Genomic DNA, 15,669 nt, shown 5'->3' with positions numbered 1-15,669 from the left:
CTATTCATAATGATCGAGCTTTTAAATTATTTGCAAAAAGTTACTCATTTTGCCCCATAGGGATATACAACATAACTTTAATAGAAAACACACATTAAGCACATGGGCTACTCATCTTTTGCCTCTATAGCATCTGAAGTCAGGTACTGTTTCTTTCCTCATTTTTAGTTTTAATCTTATTATCAAGCATTACCTATGGTCAGCTGGTTGAAGCCTTTGAAAAGCTATATAGCAAAGGAAATGATCAGTGTGTTTACGCGGGGGAATACTGCTCTTAAATGTGAGCACTTTTAGTTAATCGCTTTTCCAAAGTTAATTAATTTAGTCAAATTGATTCCTAGCTCCTGGCGTGGTGTCTGGTACAAAATGCTGCTCTTTTGCTAATTAATTTAACGTAAAGTCAACATTAAAAAAAACCCAAAAAAACATGGTTCAACATGAACAATCAATTCTCTGACATTAGTAGAGAATTGGTTGTCTTGCATAAGACGAGTCAGACGATGAAACAGGAGAAACAGTCTGCCTGTCTTTATTTAAAAGGTAACAAAATCTAACTAGCAAGCAATGCAGTGGAAGGCTCCCTGATGCTTTAAATAACATAACAGCACAAACTGTTTTAACACAGATATCTTTTTAAATGTTCAGAGTTCATTTTAATTGGCTGATTGATTGACCAACTGACCGAACATCTCCATTCTGCCAGAGGTTCAAATGTTGCGTTTTGCTGTTTGCTCTGGTTTTCCACTCTTGGGATTGGACAGCGGTATTTAGTATAAGATACATAAGAGATACATAATTACAAATAACTCCCAGGGAGAAAATATTAGTCAGCTGCAAAAGCACTAATGCAGTGTGACCACTGGGAAAAGAAATGGAAGTTGTCTTTACACATGGCGCCTCACAAGTGAAGCCTTGTGATTCCATGACAAATGTTTCACCATCACACTGCTTCTGTCCCACAGTTAACATGCAAAGTAGCAAGGATCTAATTACAAGGCAGAAATACTATATGCCACGCTTGATTTGAAGGCACAGGCAAGATCCCTTGGGAAGGACAAGAGAAACTAAGGCTCAATATGCTGTCGACATCGCTTAAAAACGCTGTCATTCTGAGGAGATTAGATTCCCTGTCCAGAATAACTACTGGCTTGATGCACTATTAGGAGGATCATTGTGTTCTTACAGTTTATTGTTGCTGTTGTATGTGAATGTTGGGTTATAACCACATTAGCATACACACAAAATAATAAGTAAGCGAATAAATGATATTTAAGCACCTTTGAAAAATGTGTTATAATTGCAATTTATCCAAGCTATACAAAATAAATGTAACTGTGTTACAGCCAACAATGCCAGGATAGGACCAGAATAATGAGGCAGTCACATAAGTACAAACCTGTCAGTTGGTGATGTAATGTTCATTAAAACAGAGTAAAAAGTGTCTTAGATCTGCTTAGACAGCCTTCTTTTGAAAAAAAGAAAAGAAAAAAGAAATCAGTTCAAAGTACTTGGAGCAATGTTTGGGAAAAAAAAATCCAAACCTTTTCTTCTCTCTGCCTGCAGGAGAGAGAAGAACGGGACTATAAAATCTACTGGGATATCAAAGAATATCACAAAGAAAATAGCCTTTAACCAATCCACTTGGGTCTCTTAACTCAAAAGTGAATGCGTTAAGGGTGCGATTATGAAGTCACACAGGCAGTGGTGCTGTGATAAAATTTTTACATAAAGCGTCTAGTTCATTATCTCGACCCATTCAAACACAATCAGCAGCACTATGGTTTCACATCTCAGCACATATGAAAGAGTGACAACACCCAGGACCTATTCATGTTTCACAGCATTTCTGTGATAAGCAAACAGACAAACAAACTGGCAGAATTAAAACGTGTGTGTGTGTGTTTTCAATCTTAGATCACATCCTAAACACAGCCGCAGAATGCCGGGGGTTGTGATGGAGATGTGTTGGGGAGAATGGGCTGCCGGCCTATTCCCAGGAATCTCAGATTGTGTTGGGTTATGTGAGTTTGCTTTTGTTGGGGTTTTCTAAGGATAGGTTTCCTCTCTCTTCAGCTGAGGAATTTAACCAAAGGATCTGAAAAAGCCATGATGTAACAGTAAGTCTTTATTTTCCGTGTGAAAAACCCAGTGGTCATGGTGGAAAAGGGCAATGATACTAGAAGCACTAGATCCTCCAGAACCTTTTTATTTTTTATTTTTTTTAAAGTACATCGTGCTTAAATTACTCAAATAAATCAGAGTTCTAAAGTTTCTTGAGTTTTATATCCAGTATTGTGCAATAAACTTTTGTACATCTACACTTTTCATTGACTTCACTGTAGCTTTTTTTTGTTCAAAAGGTCAACGCCTTTTCAGAACTAGAGCTTTCTTAAAATAAATGTGATAAGCTGAGTATTACAGCCCTTGAGTACTATTGAGTTTTATGGAGTTACTGTATCTGACTCATGATCATATGAACCTGTGGCTCACATATACGGCCTTCAGCACTTTCAAGTGTGTCTTACAGTGTCTTAGATTGTGTTGTAAGTGCCAACAGATATCTAGTGGCAGTACCAACAGTAGAATTACAGGATTCTCAATATCCAATCTGATACGATGGCAAAAAAGAAACCAAAAGAACTCCAACAATGTTACCCCACAAACTTTAACCTGAACCCCTTTATTAAAAGTTACTTTAATTACTGACATGGTGGTGGCTGACTGTTTGTGTAAAATGTTAACATTTTAGTTTATCGACAGGACTCATTCTGAAATATCAGGACGGTTGCTGAATAATTTACATTACAACTCTGTGATATAATATTAGTAAAAATACATTAGCTTAAGCATTTACATAACATTAGTCACTTTAAACACTTTTAATTGATGGAACATAGTTGATTTTACTAGGGCAGTGACAGCTGTATTAAAAAAAAGTGATCTGTATTTCAGGATAACAACACAAAGTACTTCCATTATCCACTCTTACTGCCATACTTATCAACACGCTGAGGTGGAGGTCTCGCAGCACGTTCACTAGTGAAGTTTTTTTCTTTTGCTTGTGACTCACTGCATTTATTCCATTTTTGATGATGTGAAAAATCTTTGTCCCCATTTAGCAGTACAAGAGACTGGCAACCCATCCAGGGTGTACCCTACCCTTTGCCTTATGACAGATGAGATAGGCTCCAGCCTCCCTCCATGAACCCAAACTGGTACTTAAGAAAATGAATGGGTGGATGGATTTATGCAACTGTAACCATGCAAGTTTAATTAATTGCTTAAGTGGTATGCAGACTAAACAAATTTCAAGTTTTTCACTTTTCAATATTCTACAAAACCATACAACACAAGCCACCACTTCGTTAATATACCTTTAAAACACAGGTTGATTCGAACCACCAGCCCCTCTCCCTGGTTATTCAGATGTGTGTTAGTTAAATATGGCTGATTGGTCATTTGTTGTTCTGTCAGGTAAAATAGTTGATTCAGTTAAGCAATTAAAAGGGTCTCTGAAAAAACAAACAGACAAACAAACAAAAAAATGTGACCTTCTAATTTAACACCGCATGCTGGTGTCAAATGATTTCTTCAATCTACAAACCTAAAAGTTAACATTCTCATCAACACAGCAGACGAGTAACGGATAATCTAGCTGGAAACTGGCAGCGACGTGCGAAGAACGAAGATGGCCTGTGAGGAGATGATTACAAACTACAAAGGAAAGATTTAGATCATATTTGTAGCCAGGGTGTGCGTATGTGTATCGAATGAATCTGAATAAGACAGAGACGCACGCAGTAATTGGGAATGACAGATGGGAGGAGAAGACAGAAAGAGAGAAGGAGAGAGAGGAGCGGGAGGAAGTACCGTGTAAGCATATGCATGCATGTACATGGAAATCCTTACATTGCACTTTGGCAGCAGAGGTCGGGAAGACAGTGAGAGGTTAGGAGTAATTCATCATAGTGAATTCAGCAAAGCCCTACCCACCCAGATCCCCCACTGCTTTTTATAAGTAAAACAAGTGGCGACAGAGGACGGCCAGAGGTCGCTGTCATCTTCAATGTAAACTACTGCAGCCTGTACACCCAACTGAAAGCCATGAATAAAGTATGTGATCATTAATACATGTAGTACTGCTATTGAATAGCAAAGTAAGAGGACGGCTGTGATCAAGAACAATTAAAAATGAATAGCTTTTCATGTGCCTGGAGATGGAGTGTATGTTGACATTTACATATGCGGTATTCACAAATTCACGTTCATAGAAGATGGATAAAAATTAGATGATGTTTTATACAGCGTAGCTAAACTAAAGGTTCATTCCAAGTCATTGCTCTTCACTATCAGCAGAAAATCTCTTTCTGCATAATAGTTTTCTTTAAGGGGTTTAAATATGAAGCTAAAAAAAAAAAAGACACTTTACAAAGCTGTTGTGTTTCTTGGGAATGGATAAACTGCAAGTGTGGAATTAAGAAGAAGAAATTGAGACATAACCTTTTTATTTCCTAGCACCGCTAAGTGCCTGTGTTAAGAATGACTGGCACTTTGGTTAAACACAATTTGGATAGATTAAGATTACCCCAAGCAGCTTGCTGCTGAGCATCACAACATCAACATCTCTGCCACTGTGTTGGATTACTTAGTTATGCGTAACTTCATCTTCCTGCTCTAAATGCAGTACGTGTCACCTCGGTCATGCAATCTTCCTCTACTAAAAACACTCAAGGGGGAGTTGGTTGATAACATTGAGGAGGATGATTGAGTCATTTAGCTGGCTCTGTGCGTGAACAGTAATACTGAACGATAATAATCAAGATGATAAGAATCACAGTCTGATTAAATTTCACATACTGGCATATGTTGAAATTTTACTATATATGTTCTAAATACATTAAAAATAGCCAGAATCTATAGAGGAAGTGAAGTGTTAAACAAACCTAAAAATCATATAAAACTGAAAATATCAGAGAATTTGAAGACATAAAAAAGTATTGGATATAAAAAAAAGATCTAGTAAGGCTCAGGTAAACTTTACCTACACACAACACGCATGCATGTCCAACTTGCATCCACTGTTCACCTTTTCTTTATGTGGCGCTTCCAACATAACATTGCTTACTAATAATCAAAAACGGATTTTCTTGCTACTAAAAAAAATTGGTAGACTAAAGGTTTATAACAGAGGAGTGTATGAACACTTTGCACAGACCGGTTCACCTGCATCCACAGCAAGATGAGCAAGCCCAAGAGAAACGGCAACGCCAGAAGATGAGTATATAGAGCTTTTGTTCACTGAGAGTTTCACTGAGAGACAGAAACACAACCTCACAGAGGGCCCTGCCATAAATAGAGCTGCATAGCAGTGGTCTCAGAGGACAAACAGTGGTCTCCAAACCATCTCCTGGGAAGTAAACACAGCCAAACCCTTACGACATACAAGACCGGAAGATGGGAACCACTTTGTATTTACGGCTGATCCCATATCTGAGATAAAGGAAAGCAACAGAGGAGCGCGTGCAGACGTGTAGTGTTATTTAACTATCAAAGCACATCAGCAATGCTTGCTCAAGCGTGCATACGGCTGAGTTGCGGTTCCTCTCTAAGGCCATGTAAGCACATGACAAAACGTCAGATTAACTTTATAAATGGATGATAAATTCATCTGTCTTCCACCCTCATCTCCATATCTGCCTGTCTGACCATCTTTATCAGCCACTATATGGCCCCCTCACATCACTGTTCTCGCTACAGTTCAATTATCTCCCTATAAGATGGTCTCCTTGTCACTTACTCTCTGGTGTGACAGTGAGACAGACATGACATCAAAATCAGCAACCAGCTCTATCAAAGGGTATCGAAAGGTTGAGTTTAAATAAAGAGGAAAAAACAGTAAGTTCAACAGAGCAGGGGGGGACCAAAGGAAGAATGTTAAAGTTCAGTTCAGTTCTACTTTTTAGAAATGGCCACTTTTTAAACAGACTGTTCATGTGAATGAAGGAGAAAATAACACCACAAATCCTAGTTTTACTTTCTTTTTATTAGTTAATTTTTACCATTTAAGATGGGACCGCTAAACTTTGGCTGCCTTTTCATCTTAATACAAAAAACTAAAGAAAAAACTATTGAATCCTGTGTTGTTTGAAGGCAGTCATCAGCTACCAACAGCTTTTACGGCAGAATGTTTTCTTGCATGCAAGGTTACTCGAGGCATGAGTGGATGCCCTGAATTAATCAATGAGGCTTAAATGTCAATATGAAACCTTTGATCATTCAGTGATTCATTATTGGGTCTTACGCATGAATGAAGTTTTAGCGATGACTGAAATTCAATTATGCTTTTTGAAGATATTCTGTTTCCTCACATTAAAAAATAAAAAGCGTCATTCCAGTGCATTTAGGCAGCACTACATCTATGTGCAGTATGCCTACTCTGGAGCTTCACTCTGAAATAGGAAAAGCAGCAATATGTTCTTCTGAATGCACAACACATACGATGACTGCTTTGAACTTTCCTTCCCACTTAACATTTAGAGTGAAATACTGAAAAGGGAAAACATTCCTGACATCACGAGAACCACTGTCAGGCCATGTTGGCACAACATGGGTTAAAAGACCTTATACAAATGTATTCAGTCCATTCAGCTTGACTGCATATTGTGACTGTCATCAGTGCAAAAAGTGGGGAAAAATCAATTTGCCGCTTCATGATCCAGTTTTGTCTGCCCAATAAATTTTTAGTTTGTATACCCAGAGAATATCCTTAGATATGAAATATTACAAAGGGTTTTACCAGATCACACTTCATGTTAATGCGTTTTTATATGGAGGCTACAGTAACATACTGGCTACAGTACATAATGACTAGAGTGTGAAAGCCATAGATACTGGATAGCCAACCATGTGCCAGAGCTTTTGCTGTCCCCATTTGGAGGAGGCAGGAGGGAGGATGAGTGTGTATGTGTGTGACTGTGTGGGTGTTCGAGGATAAATGCACATGTGCATGAAGGGCACGGAGAAGGCAGCAGTCTCCCGAAAGAACACTTTATTTTGAAAGAGCCTCCCATGACCTGGCTTGATCTCGTCCCTCATTTCTTGGGTGGGGGTTGCGCACGCCCATGTGTGTTTGTGTGTGAATGCTCAGTGCTGGGGATTTACAGATCTTTGAAATGGCTGTGCCCCTGAGGATAGGACTGCGCTCCCACCAGTGGCTCACAGTGCTAATCTGACTGACAGCTTGGTCCAGCTTTCAGCCAACAAAACAGCCCACTGGCAAGGTCCAAATACCTGAATGCTGAGGAATCTGATCTGCCATGAGATGACAGAGGAGAAGCTACTCACCCCTCTGTGTGCCTAAGCAATTGCTCAACCGCCTGTATCTCTCTCCCTTTCTACCACTTTTTCTGTCTGCTTGTTTGTCAGCACTACACTGCTAGACCTACACATCCTCGGACTCAGCTGGATATGACAGTTTGACAGGCTGTCACAGTTCTAAAACAGAAAGGCAGTGGGATGACACTGTCACGGTACCCTTCGGCAAGCATTTAGAAAAAAAACAAAACCTCTTTCAACTTTTGAACCTTCCAAGATTCATTTTTCAAATACGCATTATTTGATAATTTTTGGTTTAAAGAACTAGTCATCAAAACCAGTATTTTAAAGGAAAGCACTTTATGACTTCACTTAAGGCTTGATCTGTTTGGACACTGACGATAAGGCTTCTGTTACCGCACATATTCACCAATAAGGCAAAGCTACAAAAAAATCTCTGCCACGTCAGTTAAAAACACCCCCACAAGCCATCTGTCTTGTTTCTTTTCTCCTTCAGGGGCAAACTGAGAGCTTATTTAGCTAAGATGCCCACTCATCAATCAGCGAGGCTTTTCCATAAGCCATCCAGCACAGCTTGAACTGGAGGACCCTCATAATTGAATATTAAACCCCTGATGAGTAGCAAGGCAAACTGTGATGTTGACTGGAGGCTGTAGTGTTCTGTTGCCGTTGTGTTGGCAGAGTTACCTGTGGTGCTGTTCAGTGTAGCGTCAGTTGCATCCTGCCTACCCGAGGTTATTCTGTCACACTGTCACAATTTCCATCTTTTGGATAAGAAAAGTGTCTACAGACAAACATCCAAACTCGCACAGGGGACCACAGATGCAAGCAGGCATGAATCTATTTGGCACGCAAATATGTAAACACAGCTGGCTTTTACTCAATAGGCAGCACTTGTAAGAAGGCTGCAGAAATTGCCTATTGTTCAGTTAAGACGAGAAGTAAACGTGGCTTTGACTGTTTTTATTTTGGTCTGTATTTACCGCAGCACGCCGAAGGAATCTCTACACAGCTCAAACAGAAGATCAGGGAGCAGCCCACGATTCTGCACTACAAATATAATTGTATTTCTATTAGACCTGAAAGCAAAATAATATTGTGAGATAAGGAGTGAAATCGCAGGGAAATTGCATTTTTCTGGTGTCTTGCCAATATAATCTGATGTATGAAATGGAGGAGGAATGTCACGAAGGAAGGTACTCTTGAAAAGATCAAAATCTGCTTTGCCTGTTATTATAAATTTGGATGTTTTTCAAAAGGAAAATCCTGTCAGCAATGGAGAGAGAAGCAGAAACCTCAGATTTTAGGTCTGTGTCCTAAAGTGTTAGATCAATGAAAACCAAGGTGTCTGGAGCGCTCCCACAAACATTTTACAGCACATTATCCATGTAGGTTTTCCAATTTATCTATAAGAATCGAGTTCACGTCTACAGATAATGGCATTAATTGTAGCGATATTACATTAACATCCTGAGAGTATAACCAGCCGATTAATTTCTTTAGAGGCAATATACATGTTGGCTACTACAACACGCACAATTTGCCACAAAAATACACATTAAAAAGTCACCACTTCACAAGAAAGCCTTTTTTCCATGGGAAGCTGGAGCTGCAATCCTCAAACAACTTCAAGCAAAAGAACACACCGACTCTCCTGCTGTTAAGACAGACCCTGTGATAGCCAAGTGGACTCTTAAAGATATGGATTATTCAGACCCATTCAGGCATCAGTGTGTTGACAGACAGACCTCAGTAAAAACATCCCCATGCTGTATATCCTTTCTGCCTAATTGCTCTATGGGGATAAGCTGACTTACATGTACAGAGAACCTCCCTATGCAAACAATGATTGTGAACAGTGACAGTCAAGGACTGCAGCTGCTGCTGCAGACAAGCGCACAAAACTGGGATTCACCATTTTGCTATTTTCATTCGATTTTTCCCAAGCATCAAAGTTTAATAGAGTAAATCTCAGAGATTCTGCAATATGCAAGCTTACAAATTTTAGTCAAGACTTCAGTAATTATGGTATATGTGGGCTAATTACATCTTACATTACATTTTAAAATTGCACCATGGCACGCCATCGGGATTAGCGAGATTAATAATATTTCATAATTGCACTTTTATATTATTGCTTCAGGTCAGGTAACATATTTTAAACACCGATGAAGCACAGCACAAAAGAATGTAGACTTGTTTTCATTTATTTGGTTAGAAAAATGTTGGGAAAAACATCTTCATATTCATTTTATATAAAGTAATATCACAGATTCTTAAAAAAAAAAAAAAGCATATTTGACAAGTCAGCTTTTGATTTTCTGGCTAGTCCACAATTAGCTACTGGCTACCAGTAGTAGCAAACAGGTACACTACTGTACAGTTGGTATTTACATCTATTCTTGGAAATCGTGCAGCTGCAACCTCGACAGCGAACGCCAACCCTCTTTCACAGTTATAATCATCCAAGCACGTAGAAGCTGACTCCCTGTCTCTTTTACAGAGAAAAAAGCACTGCTATTGTCATCAGTATAATGTCTTAATAATTATCATCTGAGGGTGCAACTCGAGACTCGACTAAGACAAGGGGAGAGAAGCGCAGCGTGGATAGACCAGGAGAGCAAGCAGCACCCCGTGGATGCATGATGAATGAGGGTGTCAGTTGTGTTCACCCAACTAGCAGTGCAGTCTCTGAAACTGTCAGTCCCCATGCACTGAGACCTGTCTCATTAACCACAGTGATCATGCATTAACAAGACAGGCAGTAAGAGAGCAGGGAAATAAATCATTTTTATAAGATGGTGAACCACCATTTTTTTAAAAAAAAAAAAAAAAAGAAGAAGAAAAAAAAAGAAAAAAATTGTAATAGACATTAAATTTGTTTCACTGGTGATCAGCATGACAAGATATGGCACATTAAAGCTCATCATATGGGTTTGTTTTGGTTGTGCACTAGGATTAGAATGGAAACATTTGCATTGCTGGTAATTACTCCAAGTAGATTTTGATAAAGTATTTGTTATACAATTATGTGAATAATGATGAAGCACTAGGTAACCGTCTCTAACAGTGGGTTCCATTTTCTTACTCCCCACTGTTTTTGGTGTGCTGCATTATTGATAAGGGGCTGACATTTTACACTTTTCTTAAGGCAAAGCCAGAGTCCCTCTACAGTCATCTGCAGCACTGTCTCCACAATAACCAGGCTGACAATTTAATATCACAACAGGGACTCTGCAGGATTCATATAACATTTATTAGCAGGTTTGTGGTGACAGCATTGGTTTGTGCCTTCTGTTGGACTAGTTTGGCATTTTTATTTAATAACATGGAATTTTCATTACATAAAATCAAAACACATTCAAGACTTGACAACTGGTGTTCCTGCGATTGTTCAGAAAATCGACTTTTATATGTATTCTGGAAAAAAATCTCCTTTTAATCTTTCTGGGGGGGAAAAGGAGAAAATGCCTCTCTTCCTGCTGCTTGGAAGCAGCAGGGCGTGGCTGGGAGTCAGCTCAGGTTAGTCCCTGTTTTCCTACATCAGTCATCCTTAAACTTAAAACCACCTGCCCTGTGTGGTGCAAGTCCTCCTTGTGCTGCTAAAACAGCTGCAACTGATTGAGACATGGGCATGTGCGAAAAAGCACCAGGACATTAGAAGTGGATCATTTGCCTCCTGCTGGTTTCAGAGTGGAGTCTCAGAGAAGCAGGCTTGTTCTGGGCATCCTGTAAATGCTTTATTGTACTGGGATCTGGCAGTTTGGAGGCCGGGTCAAAACCTTGGGCTCTCTGTCGCATTCCTAGAATCGTTCCTGAACTGTTTTTGTGGTGTGGTGGGGTGCAAGTGTTCCAATGGGGGAGGCTGTTGCCATCTGGGAGCGCCATTGTCATGAAACATGCCTTGTTTTTCAACGTTTAGGTGGGTACATATCAAAAATAACATCCACATAAATGCCAGAAACCAAGATTTCCCAGGAGAGCACAGCATTGTAGTTGGACGATGAGTGTCACAGGCTTCAGCTGTAGTAGTGGTTTTAATGTTGTGTTGTAGTACACAATGGCTAAACTGATGAGTGCATAAAGGCTAAAGCATGTTCACCAGTCTTTAATATAATCCACTCCAAAAGTAAGAGTTCATTCAGAATATTCAACAGCGACATCGTCAACAGGGGTGCAGAAATTTTAGCACTCTTAAAAACTTTTGAGAATAAATTTGCAGCCCACTGTTAACATTAAACACTTGCATTAAGTCCCTGACATAATATTTACCCACCACAGAAGTACAAGAGCGCATTTGTTTTTGTTTTCTCTCACCGTCTTTTTCGAAGCAGAAGATTAGGCACACATTTACACACGTCTTCATGCTGCAGGTTTCTGTACACAGATAAGAGCTCGTCATACACTTACTGTATCATTTGACATGGATCATTACACTGTTGCAACCCTGGAAGCCACAATACTGCACAGCGTGCGCCTTCCACAAACTAACTCATGCTCCTAGCCAGTGTGTGCACTCTCGTGCATGTTACTCTCGCTATTCCGCCAAAACAACACACATAAAGGAAACACAGCCTACCTCGGCTCGCAGTGACAGCTGCGTACGTCGACTCGTTGCAGGAGATGGCAACAATGTGATGCTCGCAGTAAAGATCGCGGTTCGTAAGCGCAGAAGTTTTGACAAGTCAGTGAGTCACGGAGCACACAAAGAGTGCCAGTCCCTTACTGATCTGTGTAAAGCAAGCCGCTGTACAGGGTGTATGACAACGCCCCGAAACAAAAGTGATCCGGTTGATCCTCCGGTGGATCATTACGATTATTATTTAGGATGTTTCTCTCCAAATTGGCTACGCGCGCCGGTGCGCTGCGTTTACCTCCCAAAGTGATCCCCAAAGCAAACGTCCCCCAAGGACACGTGATCAACATACGGGGGACGGGAATAGCTCTCAATTCCCCACACAGTAGCAGCTGGGATCGGTTACACCGCTGCTTTAGAGCCCGTTCAAAAAACCCGAGCTGTGCGCACCCATACTCCTCCTACCATTTTCCCATCCCCTGTGACCTCACGGTGTCGCTGTCATTTGTCTGCACCTTAGCAATTTGGATCGGTTAATATAATACACCTGTCGCCTTGGCCCGCTGATTATAAGGACATTAAATTGCACTTATAATTATATGGAAGTTTTCTTTCAGATGTTAACTCACGAATGACTGTAGATAAATTATATTTATTTAGATGACAATATTTCAATGTTGTTTAATAAAAATGAACAAAGTAGAATCACATATGTAGGCTGTACCATTAATCAATGTAAAATAATACTAATAATAACAATTTTGTCAGGATAACCCTTCTTTTCTCACAGGCATATAAATAACTTATAATCTAAGCCAGTAATGATGTCACTACTCCCAGGCACCAATCAGAGTTTAACAGCTGTTACGACCAAGTGTAAGAGGTGTTAGACTCATCATTAGCGTTAATTGGTTTGAGAGCCGGTGATAACAGCCATATTTTACATTTCCACATTATTTTTATACCACACCACTCATCTACCGCTGATGTCTTATGCATTGGGGCACTGCCATCCTCGTGGGCGCCACTGCCATCATTTGTCGTGATTTATATGCAAATGCTCTACAACACACCAGAGCCAACGATTCCTCTCGCTGTAAAGGTCGAGGGGTTATTCGTTTGTCACCAGTTTGTAGATTGTATTTTTTTTGTTCTGAAGTCTATTTTTTGTTTAATTTAAATAAAATGTTTCATTTTTAAGTCTCATTCTTTAATAACACTGATTTTCAGAAGTTTTTATTGCAAATGAATTCTCAGCTTTTGGTCCTTAAACTGTAATAACTGTAAGAATTATTAAATTTTTATAGTCGTAGCCTTAAGATAGATTTGTTTTTTTTTTAGCTGAATAAACATTTAGAAAGCTAGAAAATGTGCCAGCGTTAAAATCTTTACATTATGAGCCTGAATTTTTAAGGAGCTTCCAATTCTGTAGGTGAGCTAATGTGGGCGTTCTGAAGAGAACCAAGGTTTTATTTTGCTGAATTACTGCCTTCAAACAGCCCTTAAATGCAAATGGGATACAGACTGAATGGTGGAAGAACTGAACTGCCGTACAAGTTGCCATGTTAATTAGTTCCTCTGTGAAAAGCTCAGTATTCAATAGAGACAAGAAGGACAACTTCATCCTAAGGAGAAAAATGATAGGTAGTCTTTGTTTCTCTGTACCTTCCACCCACAAAAAGCAAAACCGGCACTGGCCCTCAGCCTGCTGGAGTACATGTGCTGTGTGCTTGTTAGACAGGTTTTAAAAGCAAAGGGGTGCACAGGACCCCTCACACCTTACACATATGCTTATGGATTAGGTTGATAAACTGTGACTTCAGGGCTCATTGGACTGAATATCAAAGCTCGCAGGTGGATATTTGAGCTGGCATGCAGGGCCTGTAAGACTGTTTGTTCTCTTGTGAACATGCTATTACTGTACAGACAGATTCCAGCTGAAAGTATGAGATGTATTAGTACACTGTGATAGATTTTAACATAGCTGTTACACACATTTAAAATAGATTTAATTTTTCAAGAAATAAAATTTTCATTGCCTTTCAGTGTCACCCAGTCTGCAAAGTGACACATTTTCCACATGAGTAAACCTGTCAAAGAAGTATGTTTATCAGTTTAACCTTCTCGAAATGAGGAATAGCTCATTTCAAAGTGAAATGTGGCAGACTTTCACATTTCACTTTGGTCTTTTATGATGAATGTTATCTGGCTCAAACAAATAAGTTTGCTATTTTCCGGTTCTAACTGTCAATTTCTTCTCTTGCAAGGACTCATCTACTGTGTTAACAGCTTCATCCTACATAAAAAGCAAACTTACAATGACCCAAATCCTCCATTGATATGTTCAAAGCCACCATGTCTTTTGTGATACTAACAATGGGTGCACTGGAACTTATAAACCTACACCTGTGAGCACACAAAGCAGATTTTAAAGCCACCTTGTGGGGTTTGTGGCCATGGTTAGTATTGTTAGTATTATCTTTTTTATAAGTGGACATCGTTTTTGTCTGAAATGTGCATGAAGATCAGAGGCAGACTGTGTGACACTACCATCACTGGTCAGAGGAACACAGAACAAAAATGGTAGAGAGATTCATTGGTGAATCTGGGCCTTCGTTAGAGCTTCACAGTTTGAAATGAAAAAGAAAAATTCTGTCAATACAACATCAGACCTCAGCAATTCTAAACTGTGGAGGTCAATAAAAGTATTTAATAACACACTCAGCTGAAGAATTTTGCATTATCTCTAAAAAAATCTCCTCCCTTTCAAAGAGATTAACCCAAAACATATTGTTAATCATTACAGGGATTATGAATAGTTAACTGAAAAGGGATAACCGAGGCTGGGGAAAAGTAATAATTAATGAGGCTGGGTACAGATGGGACAGTATGGGATACTTAATTATGTTTTGGCACTAAAAAATGACCCACTTTTAAATTTTTCTGGACATGAGTTTTCTACACATGAGTTTAAAGGTATAGCAAGTAAGATTTCCATGTTTAAATGTTCCATAGAAACAGACAACGTTACCATCAAAATTTGAAACCCTTCTGACATCACGTCAAAGGCATCTGTGTGTTGTGTTGCAGGGATATCTATTGACGTGAGCATACTAACAGGATAACCTTGGCTCTGTCCTGTCTTGTTATACCGTCATATCTCAAGAGGTGATAGTGAGTCATTGCAGGTGTCTAGTTTGCATTGTGTCAAATGTGAGAGGAGTAAGTAGTGCCTTGCAAGTAAAGATGGTGCTTTAGTACAAGTGTCATACAGACAATCAAGGGTTAGATGTATTTAATCTGCCATCAGGGGACACTGCTACAGAACAGGGATAATTCAACATCCACCCTGCATGGTGATCTATTAAGAGGATACATATTCACTAATCATGTAGAAGCCTATAGAACTGTGAGTACCAGATATACAGGTTTCTACATGATGCTGATGGAAAGGACATCACAAGCCATGTACAAGGAAGTGGAAGCACAATTGATAATATGGCTAGAGGTCTAGGCTTAAAGGTACACAGATAAAAAATAAATAAATCCTAATCATTCAGTGCTATCTTTGTGTCTTTGATGTTTCTTTCTTGGATTATAAATTGAACTACATGAAACTCCAGTGGTGAGATCATCTTCTTCAAGGCTGCACCTTTGTTGTCACAAAATAGTGATTGATTTTCTATATTGTATATTCATATTTTTATGTATTGTACCTTTAAAATCAACCATAAGAAATCAAATCATATGAAAGTCTC

At 39.3% G+C, this 15,669-nt stretch overlaps 1 protein-coding gene across 3 annotated transcripts in view; it reads right to left on the bottom strand.

Moving 5' to 3' along the window:
• The window catches only part of mid2 (midline 2), a 152,122-nt gene extending 139,742 nt beyond the window's left edge, over positions 1-12,380 (bottom strand). For all 3 annotated transcript variants that reach the window (XM_084948371.1, XM_084948341.1, XM_084948351.1), the window contains exon 1: positions 11,915-12,380. The gene's annotated coding sequence lies outside the window, so the exon portion shown is untranslated. The remainder of the gene's footprint in view (positions 1-11,914) is intronic.
• Positions 12,381-15,669: the final 3,289 nt, after the last annotated feature.

This window comes from Perissodus microlepis, chromosome 2, assembly GCF_051167445.1.
Source record: "Perissodus microlepis isolate ML-2025 ecotype Zambia chromosome 2, ASM5116744v1, whole genome shotgun sequence".
Taxonomy (NCBI): Eukaryota; Metazoa; Chordata; class Actinopteri; order Cichliformes; family Cichlidae; genus Perissodus; species Perissodus microlepis.
The sequence above is the reverse complement of the archived record's forward strand: the minus strand, read 5'-3'. Positions and strand labels throughout refer to the sequence as shown.